At 40.0% G+C, this 19938-nt stretch overlaps 1 non-coding gene across 1 annotated transcript; it reads right to left on the minus strand.

Moving 5' to 3' along the window:
* Nucleotides 1-2725: 2725 nt before the first annotated feature.
* On the minus strand, nt 2726-2833 carry LOC148572222 (small nucleolar RNA R71). The gene has a single exon (XR_015908938.1). It is a non-coding gene; the product is annotated as a small nucleolar RNA R71 (small nucleolar RNA).
* Between the last annotated feature and the right edge of the window lie 17105 nt (nt 2834-19938).

A 19938-nucleotide genomic window follows, 5' to 3' on the forward strand; every position in this document is an offset into this window, starting at 1 on the left:
AAGTACCCAAATATGCAAAGTTTCTAAAAGATTTGTGCATACATAAAGATAAAATTAATGAATTAGAAACTATTCTTTTAGGTAGTTCTATATCTGCTTTAATGGGAGGTATACCTGAAAAATGTAGTGACCTAGGTCTATGTATGGTAAACTGTACTATTGGAAGTGTAATATTTTATGACTGCATGTGTGATTTAGGAGCGTGTGTTAGTATAATGCCATTGTCTATATATGATGCTTTGAGGCTCTCTCCCTTAAAAAGGTCGGTAGCTCGTTTTGTGTTAGCAGATAAAAGCATTATTACAGTGGTTGGAATTGCTAAAGATGTATTAGTGAGCATTAAGGGGCTCACATTTTCCATCGACTTCTATATCCTGGAAATGCCCCCTAATGACTCAGGAAGACCATCATCAATCCTGCTTGGAAGACCATTCCTGAAGACTTCAAAGTTCAAGCTGGATGCATTCTCAAGAACTTACTCCTTTGAGATAGATGGCAGAGCAGTGAGTTTTAGTTTAAATGAAGCTATGAAGCACCCTCCGGAAGATCATTCTATCTTCCAGTGCGACATCATTGATGAAACTGTAGCTAAATTTCACCAAGAAGAAGTAAAAGAGAAGCACATGGAGCAAGGTCCAAGTGTGGGGACACTGATGAGCAGATAATTTATACGCTTTTTGGCATTTTTTTAGTATGTTTTTAGTATGTTTTAGTTAGTTTTTATTATGTTTTTATTAGTTTTTATTTAAAAATTAAATTTCTGGACTTTACTATGAGTTTGTGTGTTTTTCTGTGATTTCAGGTATTTTCTGGCTAATATTGAGGGAGCTGAGCAAAAATCTGATTCAGAGGCTGAAAAAGGACTGCAGATGCTGTTGGATTCTGACCTCCCTGCACTCGAAGTGGATTTTCTGGAGTTACAGAAGCCCGATTGGTGCGCTCTCAATTGAGTTGGAAAGTATACATCCTGAGCTTTCCAACAATATATAATAGTCCATACTTTGCCCAAGATTTGATGGCCCAAACCGGCGTTCCAAGTCAGCTTAAGAATTCTGTTGTCAAAACGCCAGAACTGGCATAAAAGCTGGAGTTAAACGCCCAAACTGGCACAAAAGCTGGCGTTTAACTCCAAGAAAAGCCTCTATACATCAAAGCTTCAATGCTCAGCCCAAACACATACCAAGTGGGCCTGGAAGAAGATTTCTGTATTAATTACTTATTTCTGTAAACCCTAGGCTACTAGTGTTATAAATATGACCTTTTGCTATTGTATTTTCAGACTTTGATAGACCTTTTCATGTTTGGGGGCTGGCCTCATGGCCATGCCTAGACCCTTTTGTTCTTATGTATTTTCAACGGTGGAGTTTCTGCACACCATAGATTAAGGTGTGGAGCTCTGCTGTTCTTCATGAATTAATGCAATTACTACTGTTTTCTATTCAACTCAAGTCTATTTCTTCTCCAAGATATTCATTCGCACTCAAGAACATGATGAATGTGATGATTATGTGACACTCATTACCATTCTCACCTATGAACGCGTGCCTAACAAGCACTTCTGTTCTACATGCAAACAAGCTTGAATGTGTATCTATTGGGTTTCTAATCTAAGATTAGAACCTTCGTGGTATAGGCTAGAATTATTGGCGACCATTCCTGAGTTCCGGAACGTCTAAACCTTGTCTGTGGTATTCTGAGTAGGATCTGGGAAGGGATGGCTGTGACGAGCTTAAAACTCGCGAGTGTTGGGCGTGTGACAGACGCAAAATGATCAATGGATCCTATTCCAACATGATCGAGAACCGACAGATGATTAGCCGTGCGGTGACAGCGTGCGTAGAACATTTTCACTGAGAGGACGGAAAGTAGCCATTGACAACGGTGATGCCCAACATAAAGCTTGCCATGGAAGGGAGTATGAATGATTGGAAGAAGGCAATGGGAAAGCAGAGGTTCAGGAGGAACAAAGCATCTTCATACGCTTATCTGAAATTCTCACCAATGAATTACATAAGTATCTCTATCTTTATTTTATGTTTTATTCATCTTTTAATTATCAATCCCCCATAACCATTTGAATCCACCAGACTGAGATTTACAAGATGACCATAGCTTGCTTCAAGTCGACAATCTCCGTGGGATCGACCCTTACTCGCATAAGGTTTATTACTTGGACGACCCAGTGCACTTGCTGGTTAGTTGTGCGGAGTTGTGATGAAGAGTTGAGATTACAATTGTGCGTACCAAGTTGTTGGCGCCATTAATTATCACAATTTCGTGCACTAAGTTTTTGGCGCCGTTGCCAGGGATTGTTCGAGTTTGGACAACTGACGGTTCATCTTGTTGCTTAGATTATGTACTTTTCTTTTTATTTTTCAAAATTTTTAAGAATGAATTCTATGGGAGAAGCATCTCAATTCCTGCCATTGGAGCAAACAACTTTGAGCTTAAGCCTCAATTAGTTTCTCTAATGCAACATAATTGCAAGTTTCATGGACTTCCATTAGAAGATCCTTATCAGTTCTTAGCTGAATTCTTGCAAATCTGTGACACTGTCAAGACCAATGGGGTTGATCCTGAGGTCTACAGACTTATGCTCTTCCCTTTTACTGTAAGAGACAGAGCTAGGACATGGTTGGACTTACAACCTAAAGAAAGCCTGAACTCTTAGGAAAAGCTAGTTAATGCCTTCTTGGCAAAGTTCTTTCCACCTCAAAAATTGAGTAAGCTTAGAGTGGAAGTCCAAACCTTCAGGCAGAAGGAAGGTGAATCCCTCTATGAAGCTTGGGAAAGATACAAGCAATTGATCAGAAGGTGTCCTTCTGACATGCTTTCAGAATGGAGCATCATAGGTATCTTCTATGATGGTCTGTCTGAACTGTCCAAGATGTCATTGGAGAGCTTTGCTGGAGGATCTCTTCATCTGAAGAAGACACCTGCAGAAACTCAGGAACTCATTGAAATGGTTGCAAATAACCAATTCATGTACACTTCTGAAAGGAACCCTGTGAATAATGGGACAAGTCAGAAGAAAGGAGTTCTTGAGATTGATACTCTGAATGCCATATTGGCTTAGAACAAAATATTGACTCAGCAAGTCAATATAATTTCTCAGAGTCTGTCTGGAATACAAGCTGCATCAGTCAGTACTAAGGAAGCTTCCTCTGAAGAAGAAGCTTATGACCCTGAGAACCCTGCAATGGAAGGGGTGAATTACATGGGAGAACCCTATGGAAACACCTATAATCCTTCATGGAAAAATCATCCAAATCTCTCATGGAAGGATCAACAGATACCTCAACAAGGTTTCAACAATAATAATGGTAGAAGAAATAGGTTTAGCAATAGCAAGCCTTTTCCATCATCTTTTCAGCAACAGACGGAGAATTCTGAGAGCCATTCTGACTTAGCAACCATAGTCTCTGATCTAATCAAAACCCCTCAAAGTTTCTTGACTAAAACAAGGTCCTCCATTAGAAATTTGGAGGCACAAGTGGGTCAGCTGAGTAAGAAAGTTACTGAACTCCCTCCCAGTACTCGTCCAAGCAATACAGAAGAGAATCCAAAAGGAGAGTGCAAGGCCATTAACATGACCCACACGGCCGAACCTGGAGAGGAGGAAGAGGCAGTGATCTCCACTGAGGAAGACCTCGATGGACGTCCACTGGCCTCCATGGAGTTCCCTAATAAGGAACCATGGGAATCTGAGGCTCATACAGAGACCATTGAGATTCCATTGATTTTACTTCTACCATTCATGAGCTCTGATGAGTATTCTTCCTCTGAAGAGGATGAAGATATTACTGAATAACAAGTTGCTAAGTACCTTAGAGCAATCATGAAACTAAGTGCCAAGTTATTTGGTAATGAGACTTGGGAGGATGAACCTCCCTTGCTCACCAAAGAACTGGATGACTTGACTAGGCAGAGATTACCTCAAAAGAGACAAGAACTTGGGAAGTTCTCAATACCTTGTACCATAGGCACCATGACCTTTGAGAAGACTTTGTGTGACCTAGGGTCAAGTATAAACCTCATGCCTCTCTCTGTAATGGAGAGGCTAAGGATCATTGAGGTACAAGCTGCAAGAATCTCACTGGAGATGGCAGACAATTCAAAGAAACATGCTTATAGACTTGTAGAGGATGTCTTGGTAAAGGTTGAAGGCCACTACATCCCTGCTGATTTCATAATCCTAGAGACTGAGAAGTGTATGGATGAATCCATCATCCTTGGTAGACCCTTCCTAGCCACAGCAAAAGCTGTAATTGATGTTGACAGAGGAGAATTGATCATTCAAGTGAATGAAGACTCCCTTGTGTTTAAAGCTCAAGGATATCCCTCTGTAACCATGGAGAGAAAGCATGAAGAGCTTCTCTCAATACAGAGACAAACAGAGCCCCCACAGTCAAACTCTAAGTTTGGTGTTGGGAGGCCACAACTAAACTTTAAGTTTGGTGTTGAACCCCCACATTCAAACTCTAAAGTTTGGTGTTGGGAGGTTCCAACATTGCTCTAAACATCTGTGAGGCTCCATGAGAGCCCACTGTCAAGCTATTGACATTAAAGAAGCGCTTGTTGGGAGGCAACCCAATCTTTAATTATCTATGTTAAATTTCTATTTTCTTTTGTTATTTTATGTTTTCTGTAGGTTGATGATCATGTGAAGTCACCAAAAAAAAAACAATTGAAAAAGCAAAAATAGAAGGAAAAACAGTATTAAAAACAGAACACCATGGGGGAGAAACTTACTGGCATTTAAATGCCAGTAAGGGTAGCAGAATGGGCGTTAAATGCCCAGTCTGGCACCATTTTGGGCGTTTAATGCCAGAAAGGGGCACCAGACTGGCGTTTAACGCCAGGAATGGGTAAGAAGCTGGCGTTAAACGCCAGAAATGGGCAGCAGTCTGGTGTTTAATGCCAGGATTGGCAGAAAGGGGCATTTTTGCACGTCACTTGGTGCAGGGATGAGATATCCTTGACACCTCAGGATCTGTGGCCCCCACAAGATCCCCACCTACCCCACCTCTCTCTCTCTTCTTCACCCATTCATCAATCACCTCAATACCTCTTCCCCAAAACCCCTCACCTATCAAATCCTACCATTCTCTTCACCACTCACATCCATCCTTCATAAAACCCCACCTACCTCACCATTCAAATTCAAACCACTTTTCCACCCAAACCCACCCATAATGGCCGAAACATACCCCCCTCTCCACTCCTATATAAACCCATCTTCACTCCTTCATTTTCACACAACATACACACTACTTCTCCCCCTTGGCCGAAATACTAAGCCCCCTCCATCTCCTCTATTTCTTCTTCTTCTACTCTCTTCTTTCTTCTTTTGCTCGAAGACGAGCAAACCTTCTAAGTTTGGTATGGTAAAAGCATTACTTTTTGTTTTTCCATAACCATTTATGGCACCTAAGGCCGGAGAAACCTCTAGAAAGAGGAAAGGGAAGGCAAAAGCTTCCACCTCCGAGTCATGGGAGATGGAGAAATTCATCTCAAGGGTGCACCAAGACCACTTCTATGAAGTTGTGGCCAAGAAGAAGGTGATCCCCGAGGTCCCTTTCAAACTCAAAAAGGGTGAATATCCGGAGATCTGACATGAGATTCGAAGAAGAGGTTGGGAAGTTCTCACCAACCCCATTCAACAAGTCGGAATCTTAATGGTTCAAGAGTTCTATGCGAATGCATGGATCACCAAGAACCATGATCAAAGTGTGAACCCGGATTCAAAGAATTGGCTTACAATGGTTTGGGGGAAATGCTTAGATTTTAGTCCGGAGAATGTAAGGTTGGCATTCAACTTGCCCATGAGGCAAGGAGATGCACACCCCTACACTAGAAGGGTCAACTTTGATCAAAGGTTGGACCAAGTCCTCATAGACATCTGTGAAGAGGGCGCTCAATGGAAGAAAGATTCAAGAGGGAAGTTGGTTCAACTAAGAGGGCATGACCTCAAGCCCGTGGCTAGGGGATGGTTGGAGTTCATCCAACGCTCAATCATTCCCACTAGCAACTGGTCTGAAGTTACTATAGATCGGGCTATCATGATCCATAGCATCATGATTGGAGAGGAAGTAGAAGTTCATGAGGTTATATCCCAAGAACTCTACAAGGTGGCGGACAAGTCCTCCACTTTGGCAAGGTTAGCCTTCCCTCATCTCATTTGTCACCTCTGTAATTCAGCTGGAATTGACATAGAGGAAGACATCCTCATTGATGAGGATAAGCCCATCACTAAGAAAAAGATGGAGCAAACAAGAGATCCCACTCATGGACATGAGAAAATTCCTCATCATGAAATCCCTGAGATGCCTCAATGGATGCATTTTCCTCCACAAAACTATTGGGAGCAAATCAACACCTTCCTAGGAGAATTAAGTTCCAACATGGGACAACTAAGGGTGGAGCACCAAGAGCATTCCATCCTCCTCCATGAAATTAGAGAAGACCAAAGAGTCATGAGAGAGGAGCAACAAAGGCAAGGAAGAGACATTGAGGAGCTCAAGCACTCCATTAGATCTTCAAGAGGAAGAACAAGCCGCCATCACTAAGGTGGACCCGTTCTTTAATCTCCTTGTTCTTTATTTTCTGTTTTTCGAATTTTTATGCTTTATGTTTATTTATGTTTGTGTCTTTATTACATGATCACTAGTGTCTAAGTGTCTATGCCTTAAAGATATGAAAATGAATCCATCACCTTTCTTAAATGGAAAATGTTTTTAATTGAAAAAGAACAAGAAGTGCATGAATTTCGAATTTTATAACAGATTAATTATTTTGATGTGGTGGCAATACTTTTGTCTTTCTGAATGAATGCTTGAACAGTGCATATTTTTTAATTTGATTGTTCATGAATGTTAAAATTTTTGGCTCTTAAAAAATGATGGAAAAGGAGAAATGTTATTTGATAATCTGAAAAATCATAAAATTGATTCTTGAAGCAAGAAAAAGCAGTGAAAAGCTTGCAGAAAAAAATATATATAGGCAAAAAAAAAGAGAGAAAGAAAGAAAAAGAAAAAGCAAGCGGAAAAAGTCAATAGCCCTTTAAACCAAAAGGCAAGGGTAAAATAAAAAAAGGGATCCAAGGCTTTGAGCATCAGTGGATAGGAGGGCCCACAGGAAAAAAATCCTGGCCTAAGCAGCTAAACCAAGCTGTCCCTAACCATGTGCTTGTGGCGTGAAGGTGTCAAGTGAAAACTTGAGACCGAGCGGTTAAAGTCATGGTCCAAAGCAAAAAGAGTGTGCTTAAGAGCCCTGGACACCTCTTACTGGGGACTTTACCAAAGCTGAGTCACAATCTGAAAAGGTTCACCCAGTCATGTGTCTGTGGCATTTATGTATCCGGTGGTAATACTAGAAAACAAAATGCTTAGGGTCACGGCCAAGACTCATAAAGTAGTTGTGTTCAAGAATCAACATACTTAACTAGGAGAATCAATAACACTATCTGGATTCTGAGTTCTTATAGATGCCAATCATTCTGAACTTCAAGGGATAAATTGAGATGCCAAAACTGTTCAGAAGCAAAAAAGCTAAAAGCCCCTCTCATCTAATTAATACTGATCTTCATAGATATTTTTAGAATTCATTGTACATTCTATTCTTTTTATCCTATATGATTTTCAGTTGCTTGGGGACAAGCAACAATTTAAGTTTGGTGTTGTGATGAGTGGATAATTTATACGCTTTTTGGCATTGTTTTTAGTATGATTTAGTATGTTTTAGTTAGTTTTTATTATGTTTTTATTAGTTTTTATTTAAAAATCACATTTCTGGACTTTACTATGAGTTTGTGTGTTTTTCTATGATTTCAGGTATTTTCTGGCTGAAATTGAGGGAGCTGAGCAAAAATCTAATTCAGAGGCTGAAAAAGGACTGCAGATGCTGTTGGATTCTGACCTCTCTGCACTCGAAGTGGATTTTCTGGAGCTACAGAAGTTTGATTGGCGCGCTCTCAATTGCGTTGGAAAGTAGACAACCTGGGCTTTCCAGCAATATATAATAGTCCATACTTTGCCCAATATTTGATGGCCCAAACCGGCGTTCCAAGTCAGCTTAAGAATTCTGGCGTCAAAACGCCAGAACTGGCATAAAAGCTGGAGTTAAACGCCCAAACTGGCACAAAAGCTGGCGTTTAACTCCAAGAAAAGCCTCTACATGTGAAAGCTTCAATGCTCAGCCCAAGCACACACCAAGTGGGCCCGGAAGAAGATTTCTACATTAATTACTTATTTCTGTAAACCCTAGGCTACTAGTATTATAAATAGGATCTTTTGCTATTGTATTTTCAGACTTTGATAGACCTTTTCACGTTTGGGGGCTGGCCTCACGGCCATGCCTAGACCCTTTTGTTCTTATGTATTTTCAACGGTGGAGTTTCTGCACACCATAGATTAAGGTGTGGAGCTCTGCTGTTCTTCATGAATTAATGCAATTACTACTGTTTTCTATTCAACTCAAGTCTATTTCTTCTCCAAGATATTCATTCGCACTCAAGAACATGATGAAAGTGATGATTATGTGACACTCATCACCATTCTCACCTATGAACGCGTGCCTGACAACCACTTCCGTTCTACATGCAAACAAGCTTGAATGTGTATCTCTTGGGTTTCTAATCTAAGATTAGAACCTTCGTAGTATAGGCTAGAATTATTGGTGGCCATTCCTGAGATCCAGAACATCTAACCTTGTCTGTGGTATTCTGAGTAGGATCTGGGAAGGGATGACTGTGACGAGCTTCAAACTCGCGAGTGTTGGGCGTGTGACAGACGCAAAAGGATCAATGGATCCTATTCCAACATGATCGAGAACCGACAGATGATTAGCCGTGAGGTGATAGCGTGCGTAGAACATTTTCACTGAGAGGACGGAAAGTAGCCATTGACAACGGTGATGCCCAACATAAAGCTTGCCATGGAAGGGAGTATGAATGATTGGAAGAAGGCAATGGGAAAGCAGAGGTTCAGGAGGAACAAAGCATCTTCATACGCTTATCTGAAATTCTCACCAATGAATTACATAAGTATCTCTATCTTTATTTTATGTTTTATTCATCTTTTAATTATCAATCCCCCATAACCATTTGAATCTGCCTGACTGAGATTTACAAGATGACCATAGCTTGCTTCAAGCTGACAATCTCCGTGGGATCGACCCTTACTCACGTAAGGTTTATTACTTGGACGACCCAGTGCACTTGCTGGTTAGTTGTGCGGAGTTGTGATAAAGAGTTGAGATTACAATTGTGCGTACCAAGTTGTTGGCGCCATTGATGATCACAATTTCGTGCACCAGACACCCTCTGAACACAATGAGGACACTTTGCCATTATCACTAGTCCCGGATGATCCAGAGCCTAGCCATGAGCAGAAATTGGAATTAAAGCCCCTTCCTCCACACCTCAAGTATACTTACCTTGAGGATAATCAGAAATTCCCAGTTATCATTGCAAGGGAACTCACTTCTCAATAGGAAGAGCAACTGCTTAGTGTGCTGAGAAAACATAAGAAAGCAATTGGGTGGAGCTTGGCGGATATAGTAGGCATCAACCCTCAAGTTTATGAGCACAGAATATACTTAGAAGATGAATCAAAGCCTGTCCGTCAACCCCAAAGAAGATTGAATCCCACCATCTTAGAAGTTGTCAAGAAAGAAGTGACCAGGCTACTTGAAGCAGATATCATTTACCCTATCTCAGACAGTGAATGGGTCAGTCCAGTACAAGTGGTGCCTAAGAAGTCTGGAGTCACAACAGTAAAGAATGAGCATGGAGAGCTCCTAACAACTAGAGTGCAGAATTCATGGAGGGTTTGCATTGACTATAGGCGTCTCAACCAAGCTACTCGCAAGGATCATTATCCCTTGCCATTTATTGATCAGATGCTTGATCGCCTGTCAGGTAAATCCCACTATTGCTTTTTAGATGGTTACACAGGTTACTTTCAAATTCATATAGCTTCTCAAGATCAGGAGAAGACTACTTTTACATGTCCCTTTGGAACGTATGCATACAAAAGGATGCCTTTTGGCTTATGTAATGCACCGGCTACTTTCTAAAGATGCATGATGAGTATCTTTTCAGATCTTATTGAGAACTGTATGGAAGTATTTATGGATGATTTTAGTGTTTATGGCGATTCATTTAGCCTCTGCTTGGATAGTTTAGCTAGAGTATTAGACAGGTGTGTTAGTTCAAACCTTGTATTGAATTTTGAAAAATGTCACTTTATGGTAAAACAAGGGATTGTTCTAGGACATGTCTCCAAAACTGGTATTTTAGTAGATCCAGCAAAGATAGATGTCATTTCTAGTTTAACTTACCCCTCTTCCATGAGGAAAGTCCGTTCGTCCCTTGGCCATGAAGGTTTCTACAGGAGATTCATTAAGGACTTCAGTAAGGTTGCATTACCTCCAGACTGTTGCAGAAAGATATTGAGTTCGAGTTCAGTGAGGATTGCATGCAAGCATTTGATAAGCTGAAGATCGCCCTGACTCAAGCTCCAATTGTGAGAGGACCAGACTGGAGCCAGCCATTTGAGATTATGTGTGATGTTTCCAACTATGCAGTAGGAGTGGCACTGGCTCAGCACGAAGGTAAGGATCCTTTCGTAATTGCCTATGCGTCTAAGACCTTAGACGCTGCTCAGTCTAATTACACTACTACTGAAAAAGAGCTTCTAGCTATTATTTTTGCTCTGGATAAATTCCGAGCCTATTTACTTGGTACTAAGGTAGTAGTGTACTCAGACCATGCAGCTCTAAAGTATTTATTAGTTAAAAAAGAGTCTAAACCAAGGCTAATACGTTGGATACTGCTGCTATAAGAATTTGATTTAGAAATTAAGGATAGGAGTGGTAACCAGAATTTAGTGGTAGACCACTTGAGTCGCCTTGAGCATGTTAAGGATGACTCCACTCCTATTAATGATACTTTTCCATTTAATAGCTTGCATGCAGTATCTGAAGTAGTTCCTTGGTATGCAGCTGTAGCTAATTATCTAGTTAGCCATACTTTCCCTCCCAACTTTACTAAGCATCAAAGGGACAAGCTGAAAAGCAAGTCTAAATATTATATATGGGATGACCCATACTTATGGAAGTGTGGTGCTGACCAGGTAATTAGAAGGTGTATACCTCAAACAGAATTTCAGTCCATTTTAGAGGCCTGCCACTCTTCTGAGAGTGGAGGACTAATGCACGAAATTGTGATCCTTAACAATGGCGCCAAAAACTTGGTGCTCGGAACGTAATTCACACACTTTATCACAACTTCACACAACTAACCAGCAAGTGCACTGGGTCGTCCAAGTAATAAACCTTACGTGAGTAAGGGTCGATCCCACGGAGATTGTCGGCTTGAAGCAAGCTATGGCCACCTTGTAAATCTCAGTCAGGCAGATTCAAATGGTTATGGAGTTTTGATAATCAAAAGATAAATAACACGTAAAATAAAGATAGAGATACTTATGTAATTCATTAGTGAGAATTTCAGATAAATGTATAGAGATGCTTTCGTTCCTCCTGAACCTCTGCTTTCCTGCTGTCTTCATCTAATCATTCATACTCCTTTCCATGGCAAGCTTTGTGTAGGGTATCACTGTTGTCAATGGCTACTTCCCGTCCTCTCAGTGAAAATGGTCCAAGATGCGCTATCACCGCATGGCTATTCATCTGTCGGTTCTCGATCATACTGGAATAGGATTCAGTAATCCTTTTGCGTCTGTCACTACGCCCAGCACTCGCGAGTTTGAAGCTCGTCACAGCCATCCCTTCCCGGATCCTACTCGGAATACCACAGACAAGGTTTAGACTTTTCGAACCTCAAGAATGGCCGCCAATAGTTCTAGCCTATACCACGAAGACTCTGATCTCACGATCAGAAGGCTAAGAGATACACATTCAAGCTTGTTTGCATGTAGAACGGAAGTGTTTGTCAAGCATGCGTTCATAAGTGAGAATGATGATGAGCGTCACATAATCATCACATTCATCATGTTCTTGTGTGCGAATGAATATCTTAGTGAAGAAATAGGCTTGAATTGAATAGAAAAACAGTAGTACTTTGCATTAATTCCTGAGGAACAGCAGAGCTCCACACCTTAATCTATGGTGTGTAGAAACTCTACCGTTGAAAATGCATAAGTGATAATGGTCTAGGAATGGCCGAATGGCCAGCCTCCAAAGAGGTCTAAGATAGCATAAAACTAATCAAAGATCAGATCCAAAGACTCTGAATACAATAGTAAAAAGTTCTATTTATACTAAACTAGTTACTAGGGTTACAGAAATGAGTAAATGATGCAGAAATTCACTTCCGGGCCCACTTGGTGTGTGCTTGGATTGACCATTGAAGCTTTCACATGCAGAGGTCTTTCTTGGAGTTAAACGTCAGTTTGTAACCTGTTTCTGGCGTTTAACTATGCTTTGTAACCTGTTTCTGGCGTTTAACTCCAGAATAGGGCAGAGAGCTGGCTTTGAACGCCAGTTTGCGTCGTCTAAACGCGAGCAAAGTATGAACTATTGTATATTGATGGAAAGCCCTGGATGTCTACTTTCCAACTCAATTGCGAGCGCGCCATTTGGACTTCTGTAGCTCCAGAAAATCCACTTTGAGTGTAGGGAGGTCAGAATCCTACAGCATTTGCAGTCCTTCTTCAACCTCTGAATCTGATTTTTGCTCAAGTCCCTCAATTTCAGCCAGAAATTACCTGAAATCACAGAAAAATACACAAACTCATAGTAAAGTCCAGAAATGTGATTTTTATTTAAAAACTAATAAAAATATACTAAAAACTAACTAAATCATACTAAAAACTATGTAAAAACAATGCCAAAAAGCGTATAAATTATCCGCTCATCAAGCACATTTTGGCCCTCAAAAGAACAGCTAGAAAAATCTTAGACTGTGGATTCTGGTGGCCTACTCTTTTTAAAGATGCTACTGTTTTTTGTAAATCTTGTTCTCAATGCCAAAGGTTTGGTAATATATCCAAGAGGGATGAGATGCCTCAACAGATTATGCTTTTCTGTGAAATTTTTGATGTTTGGAGCATTGACTACATGGGTCCATTTCCAAACTCTAATGGTTACATTTATATACTGTTAACTGTAGATTTTGTTTCTAAATGGGTGGAAGCAATTTCTACCCATACTGACGATGCTAACACTATTGTTTCCTTTGTTAGAAACCATATTATTTGTCGCTTTGGATCACCACGAGCAATCGTGAGTGATCAAGGCACTCACTTTTGTAACAGGAGACTAACAGGATTACTGAAAAAGTGTGGGATAGTTCACAAAGTAGGAATAGCTTATCATCCTCAGACCAATGGACAAGCAGAAGTGTCTAACAGAGAAATAAAGTGTATTCTGGAGAAGATAGTGAAGCCTTATAGGAAGGACCGGAGTGCCAGGCTACAAGATGCACTCTGGGCATATAGAACAGCGTACAAGACACCCATTGGGATGAGCTCCTTCCACTTAGTATACAGAAAGGCTTGCCACCTTCCAGTAGAGGTGGAACACAAGGCTTTCTGGGCTGTAAGGGAATGCAACATGAATTTTGAAGAAGCTGGTGCTGAAAGGAAGCTGCAACTAGCAGAATTAGAGAACCTTCGCCTAGAAGCATATGACAACTCCAGGCGATACAAAGAGAAGATGAAGGCTGTTCATGACAAGCACATAAAAAGGAGAGAATTCAGAACAGGGGAGTTAGTTCTTCTTTATAACTCCAGACTGAGGCTTATGCCAGGCAAATTGAGATCAAGCTGGGAAGGCCCCTATAGAGTAGAAAAGGCAAAGCCATACGGAGTTTTTAACCTGCGTCATCCTTCTAGCTCCAAATTCATCAAGGTCAATGGACGTCGCCTAAAGCTTTATCATGGTGAGAAAATGAAGGATCACAAAGAACTAGAGGTCTTCCTCTTGGAAGACCCACCAACAGAAGCAAAATGAGCTTGAAGAACGTCCAACTTAAGGACGTAAAAGCAAAGTGCTAGGTGGGAGACAACTCACCATGGTATGATCGTTCCGTTTCAGTCTTAGTTTTATTTTACTTTATTCTATTTTATTTTTGTTAATGACTCTTCTCATAATCTCTGCATATAGCCTGAATTTGCATTTGCATTCTGCATATATAAAAAAAAGCACGCGACGCGCGAGCGTCGCTGACGCATCCGCGTCATATGTGCATTCAAAACGAGAAGAAAAGAAGCAGAAAGTCATGCGGGAGCATGGCTGAAGGCGTACCTTAGGCACAAACATGACCGCGCGAATGCGTCCGTGACGCGTCTGCGTCGCTTGCGAAATCAGCCATCCACACGTGCGCGTCACCCACGCGCACGCGTGACCCTGCAAAATCGACGTAAGTGGGTGTATGGCAGAGAGTTATGATGGAGTAGGGATAGAATGGTGCTGGAAGCACAAGCCCTATCACGCGAACGCGTGCCCCACGCGTCCGCGTCATTCTTCAAAATAAGGCCATTCACGCGTGCGTGTCACCCACTGATGCGTGAGCATCTTGTCTATCTTTTCCTAGTGAATTTGCATGTAATTTGTTGAGTTTAATTAAGAATTAATTATATTTTAGCCATTATGGATGCTATTTTGAGTTTTGTGCGATACTGTTTATTTTAGGTAGCATTTGGCGGAATTCGATGGAGTTTCTGCAGAGAAAGAGAAGAAGCCAAGGAGATGACCAGCGAATACCGACGCGGACGCATGGCTCACGCGACCGTGCGGAATGGAGGAAATCGCAATGACGCGATCGCGTGCCTGACGCGAACGCGTGGACTGGAATCTGCACAAATGACGCGAACACATGGACGACGCGGACGCGTCACATGAGCGATCTGCAGAATTGACAGAAAACGCTGGGGGCAATTTTTGGGCTGTTTTAACTCAATTTTCAACCCAGAAAACACAGATTAGAAGCTGCAGAATGGACAGAATAAGTGGTCCCCACCCATCAACTGAAGATCTGTTAATTAATTCAAATTTAATTTCAAATCTTAAATTAGGAAAAGATATTATTTTAATTTTTAGTTTTAGATATTAGATTTTAAATTTATGAGGATTAGTTATAAAAGGAAGAAGCTTTCCTTCCTTTGTAAAGAGGTCCTGGGGAGATTCCACCTCATCCCATCAGGGGAACATAATTGACAATCCTAATTTTCTCTCTTTTCTATGAGCAACTAAACCTCCACTGTTAAGGTTAGGAGCTCTGTCTATTTCTATGGATTAATTTTATTGCTTTTTCTATTTTAATTTATGTATGGATTTATAATTTAAGAATTGTTTTCGCTCTTTATTTTATGAATTTGGGTGGAACGGAAGTATGACCCTCTTTCTATTTGAGTTCTTGTAAAACTTGAAAAAGCTCTTTACTTGAACAACAGCTTGAAAACAATTTCTCCTAAATTTTAATTATCTGGATTTAACGGGATACGTGACATATAATCCTCTCATTTTTGGGTAATTAGAATTTTTGTGGCATATAAACTAGGAATTGATTATCACCCTCTAATTGGAATTAATTGACCAAGGAATTGGCAGTTAATGAATTTTAGAGGAGACTAGGAAGGTCTAAGGAATTAGGGTCTAGTCACATACATTTTGCCATAAATTAAATCCTGCATAATTAAATTAGTTAGTAAGAAAAGTTAATCCGGAAAAATAGATAACTCTAAAACCTTAACTGTTTTCTCCATATTTTATTCCCAATTTATTTATCTGCCTGTCTTTAATATTTTTAATATTGTTTAATGTCTTTTGAACTCCCAAACATTATTTTCTGTTTGTCTAACTAATCCTATCAAACGCTATTGTTGCTTAATCCATCAATTCTCGTGGGATCGACCCTTACTCACGTAAGGTATTACTTGGTACGACCCGGTGCACTTGCCGGTAAGTTTGTGGGTTGTAAAATACCGCACCAAGTTTTTGGGCGCACACGTCACCCTTAATTTTGGCAATATGCGAACGAAACAGAAAGTTGTGCGTACGCGAGGCTGCTCTCGCGCCAATGGCAGATTTCATTTCACGCGAACCCGTGACCTATGCGTCCGTGTCACTTGAACATAGCGCTAATCACGCGAACGCGTGCTCCACGCGTCCACGTCGCCTGCGCCGCACAGCTTATCCAAATCAGCGCCAGAAATCTTATCTTTTCTTCCCCAATCCTATTTTTTTCTTCTCCCTTCTTATTTCTTTCTTCTTCCTTCTTTCTTCTTTATTCTTTCTCACTTTTTACTTTCTCCCTCCTTCTTTTTCACATTCATCATCAAGGTTATTTTCTTTTCTTCTTCCCTCTTTACTTTTTATTATTTTTTTATTAATGTTTTCTTCTTCTTTTTCTTTTTACTTTCATTATCTATGTTTTTTTTTTCTTTCTTTTCCTTTTTTTCTTTTAATTGGTGTTAGAAATTTATTTGGGTGATTGTTTTCTTCTATATTTTGCTTGTGGGTTATTAAAAGGAATTGTTTGACAATTAATATTAATTCTTTGGGTTGCTTACATGTTCAAATTTCATAATTTCAATACCATATTTACTATGCATGCTAAGTGTTTGTGAAAAAGCCCGTATGGTATTGTGCATTATTTTTAAATTATTCTATTCTTCTACTCTAATGCCTGCTTTTCACAAAACTCCTTTTTACATATTATTCATTGAATATGATTGTCAATACAAACAGGTTGTTAGTTTGAAACACTTGATAATCAAAATGGGCATTTAATGCTTGATCTATGCTACTTATGCCTTTGCCAGCATGCCAATAAACATCTTGCATCTAATTACCATAACATGCACTTGCTATATTTCCATTGATGAACTTATCACATGTAGTTGAGACCATGTGTTAATGACATCCTTCTTTACCGTGCATTGATTATCACTTGTACCATCATCTTCCTTGCTCTAACCCTTAGCTTTAAAAGTTACTTTCTTTTTCCCTTTTCAGGATAGCCACCAAGAAAGGTAAAGAGAAAGCTACTCCCAAACCACCAGCAAGGAAAGGAACAAAAAGAGCACTAACTGTGGAGCCATCTTCAACAACAGTAAAGCCCTCAACAAAGCGAATCAAGAGGATCATCAAGGTCGATGAAAAAGAGAAAGCCTTTCCAGCAAAGGACACTGCGCGGTTCACTAACCGCTACTGTAAGCAGATGTTCCCCATCCTGGATGAGAGAAACTATAATAATGAGTACCTTCTCATCCTCCCGACCAACATTGTTGAATTTGTTGAGCCCCGAATTGAACGAAGACAATGGGGATTCCTACGGAGACAGCCACAGCGGGTCAATCTTTCATGCGTAGTTGAATTCTACTCAAACTTTCACATGCCAACCCTGCAGTCCGTCTATGTCCATCAGAAGCAAGTTCCCATAACTGAAGAAGCCATTCAGCAAGCTTTAGTTCTCTCACCTGCACCAAAAGGATTGGACGCATACCAAAAAGCCTCTTTCAAGCGCCAGACATACCAATTTGACTGGGACGCCATTCTCAGAATTATAGCACAACCTGGCAGCAGATGGATCTATAGATACCATCGATCCCGACCTAAAGGAATATTGGCTTCAGCACTCACCTTGGAGGCTCGAGTATGGGCACAGATTATGTCCCATTACGTCTTTCCGAGCACTCATGAGTCCTCCTTCACTGCAGATATGGCTGTTTTACTCTGGTGTATCCTTACAGACCAGCCTCTCAATTTACCAAGACACATCCAAAATGCTATGGGACACGTACAGATTGTGGGCAACCTACCTTTTCCCGCCTTGGTTTCAGATCTAGTCTCAGCAGCCAGAGTCTCCTACAGAGCTGGGGACACCAAGGCCATGATTCCACGGGATGATCAGTACGTCCCTAACGAGAAGTATATCAGACCTCCAGCAGTCACTATCAACCGGAGCATAGAACCAGCGGAAGATATCCCTTCTCCTTCCACGTCACAAGCACCTTCAACAAACCAACTGCTCCATCAGATACTTGAGAAGTTAGACCGGCTTGAATGGAAAAGAAAGCAAAGGGAGCGCTGTAACAAGCGCCGATTTACATACCTCAAGGAGCTGCTTGTTAGTAACCACCCACCTGAAGAAGAACCAAACAGCCCGGACTTCACTTCATTTACCAGCACAGGGAGCCATGACGGTCTCGATTGTGGAGATGCTGCTACCAGCCACCCTTTATTCCTGACTGATGGCACCGAGGACAATGCCAAGCTTTAAGTGTGGGGAGGTCGGTCAGTACCTGACTTCCGTAGGTAATTTCTCTTTCTTGGCACCAATAAATTATTTATTTTTCTTTTTTTTAGGATAGGATAAATTGCATAGTAATAGGTATTTGCATGCATGTTCTAATTGGTTGAAAAATAATAAGTTTCTTTTTAAGACCCTATTTTTGAAAATTTTCACTAATTTAAATCAAAACTTTTCTTTAAAACTTGTTGGAAGTTGTATTTAGAACATAGTTTAAAAAGCTAAGAACACACAACCTGTGAGATTTGAGCTTAATTACATGGTTACATTATTTAACCATAATATTCTATTCTTGTGTGTTTTCTTCTCTATGATTGTAATCTATATTTTGTTCCATCCTATATGTCCAATGTTTAATGTGTTATATGCATGCATATGAATAAGGCCATTATTTTATTAGCTCACTTATCCCAAATAGCCTACCCTTTCAATTACCTTTGTTAGCCACTTTGAGCTTTTTAAATCCCATTTGTTCTATATTTTACCACATCATTAGCCTTAAGCAGAAAAATAAATAATTATCCCATGTGAATCTTTGGTTAGCTTAAGTTAGAGATTGTGTGTCAATAAAGTGTGGAAAAGCTGTGGGAACATGGGTTAACAAAGGAATGTGTTATGTTTTTATAATTGATAAAATATTGGGAATTTGGGTACCTACTCATGTGAAACTAGAAAAAAATTAAAAATTCAGGTGCATTGATAAAGTTATTTTTACTCTAACTAAAAAAATCCAAAAATATTCGAGTAATTAAGTAATTAAATAAATAAATAAGGGGATAAAATTACCCCAATCCTAAGTTCAATAAAAGATCAATACATATGTGGTAAAACTAAAGAAAAGTTGATACAAGAGTATGTGATGCAAAAGTAAAAATTTTTGGTAGCTAGGCATGATTTAAGAAGAATATAGAGTATGTATAGGTAAGAGTTTAGGTTAATCAAGGATTCAATTTATAGCTCACTTAGCCATATATATATACCCTCACATTTACCTTGAAGCCATTACAACCTTGAAAAGAGCTTATGATGTTTGCATTGGTACATTAAATACTTGTTGATTGGTTAGGTGAAGAACAAAGTTTAGAAAGCATGATTAGAGAAGAGTAGAGTGATTACCCTATACACTAGAGTGACTAGAGTGCATATACACCATCAGTGAGGGTTCAATGCTTGATTCTATGTTCCCTGCTTTTATGAGCTGTCTTCTTACAAGTTTACTTGCTTTTACTGTATGATTTTGATTAGTGATATTTGATTTATATTTGTCTTGAAGAACTTATTTACTTTTAACCAAGTAGGCAAAAATCATTCTAGCATATAGTTGCATTCATAGGTTGCGTTGCATTGCATGAGTCTTACTTTTCCCTACTCATTTATTTTATCTCCTTGAGCTAAGCATGAGGACATGCTAATGTTTAAGTGTGGGGAGGTTGATAAACCACTATTTTATGGTTTATCTTGTGTTTAATTGAGTGATTTCATCAAGTCTTTACCCACTTATTCATATGATTTGCATGATTTTATAATCCCTTCCTAGTTTTGTTTTATGATTGATGACTTGCTTCCTAGAGATCTTTAATTTGTGTATTTTAATTCTCCTTTATACCATTCGATGCCGTGATCTGTGTGTTAAGTGTTTCAGGCTTTATAGGGCAGGAATG

This window comes from Arachis ipaensis, chromosome B3, assembly GCF_059453495.1.
Source record: "Arachis ipaensis isolate K30076 ecotype BB chromosome B3, ASM5945349v1, whole genome shotgun sequence".
Classification (NCBI taxonomy): Eukaryota; Viridiplantae; Streptophyta; class Magnoliopsida; order Fabales; family Fabaceae; genus Arachis; species Arachis ipaensis.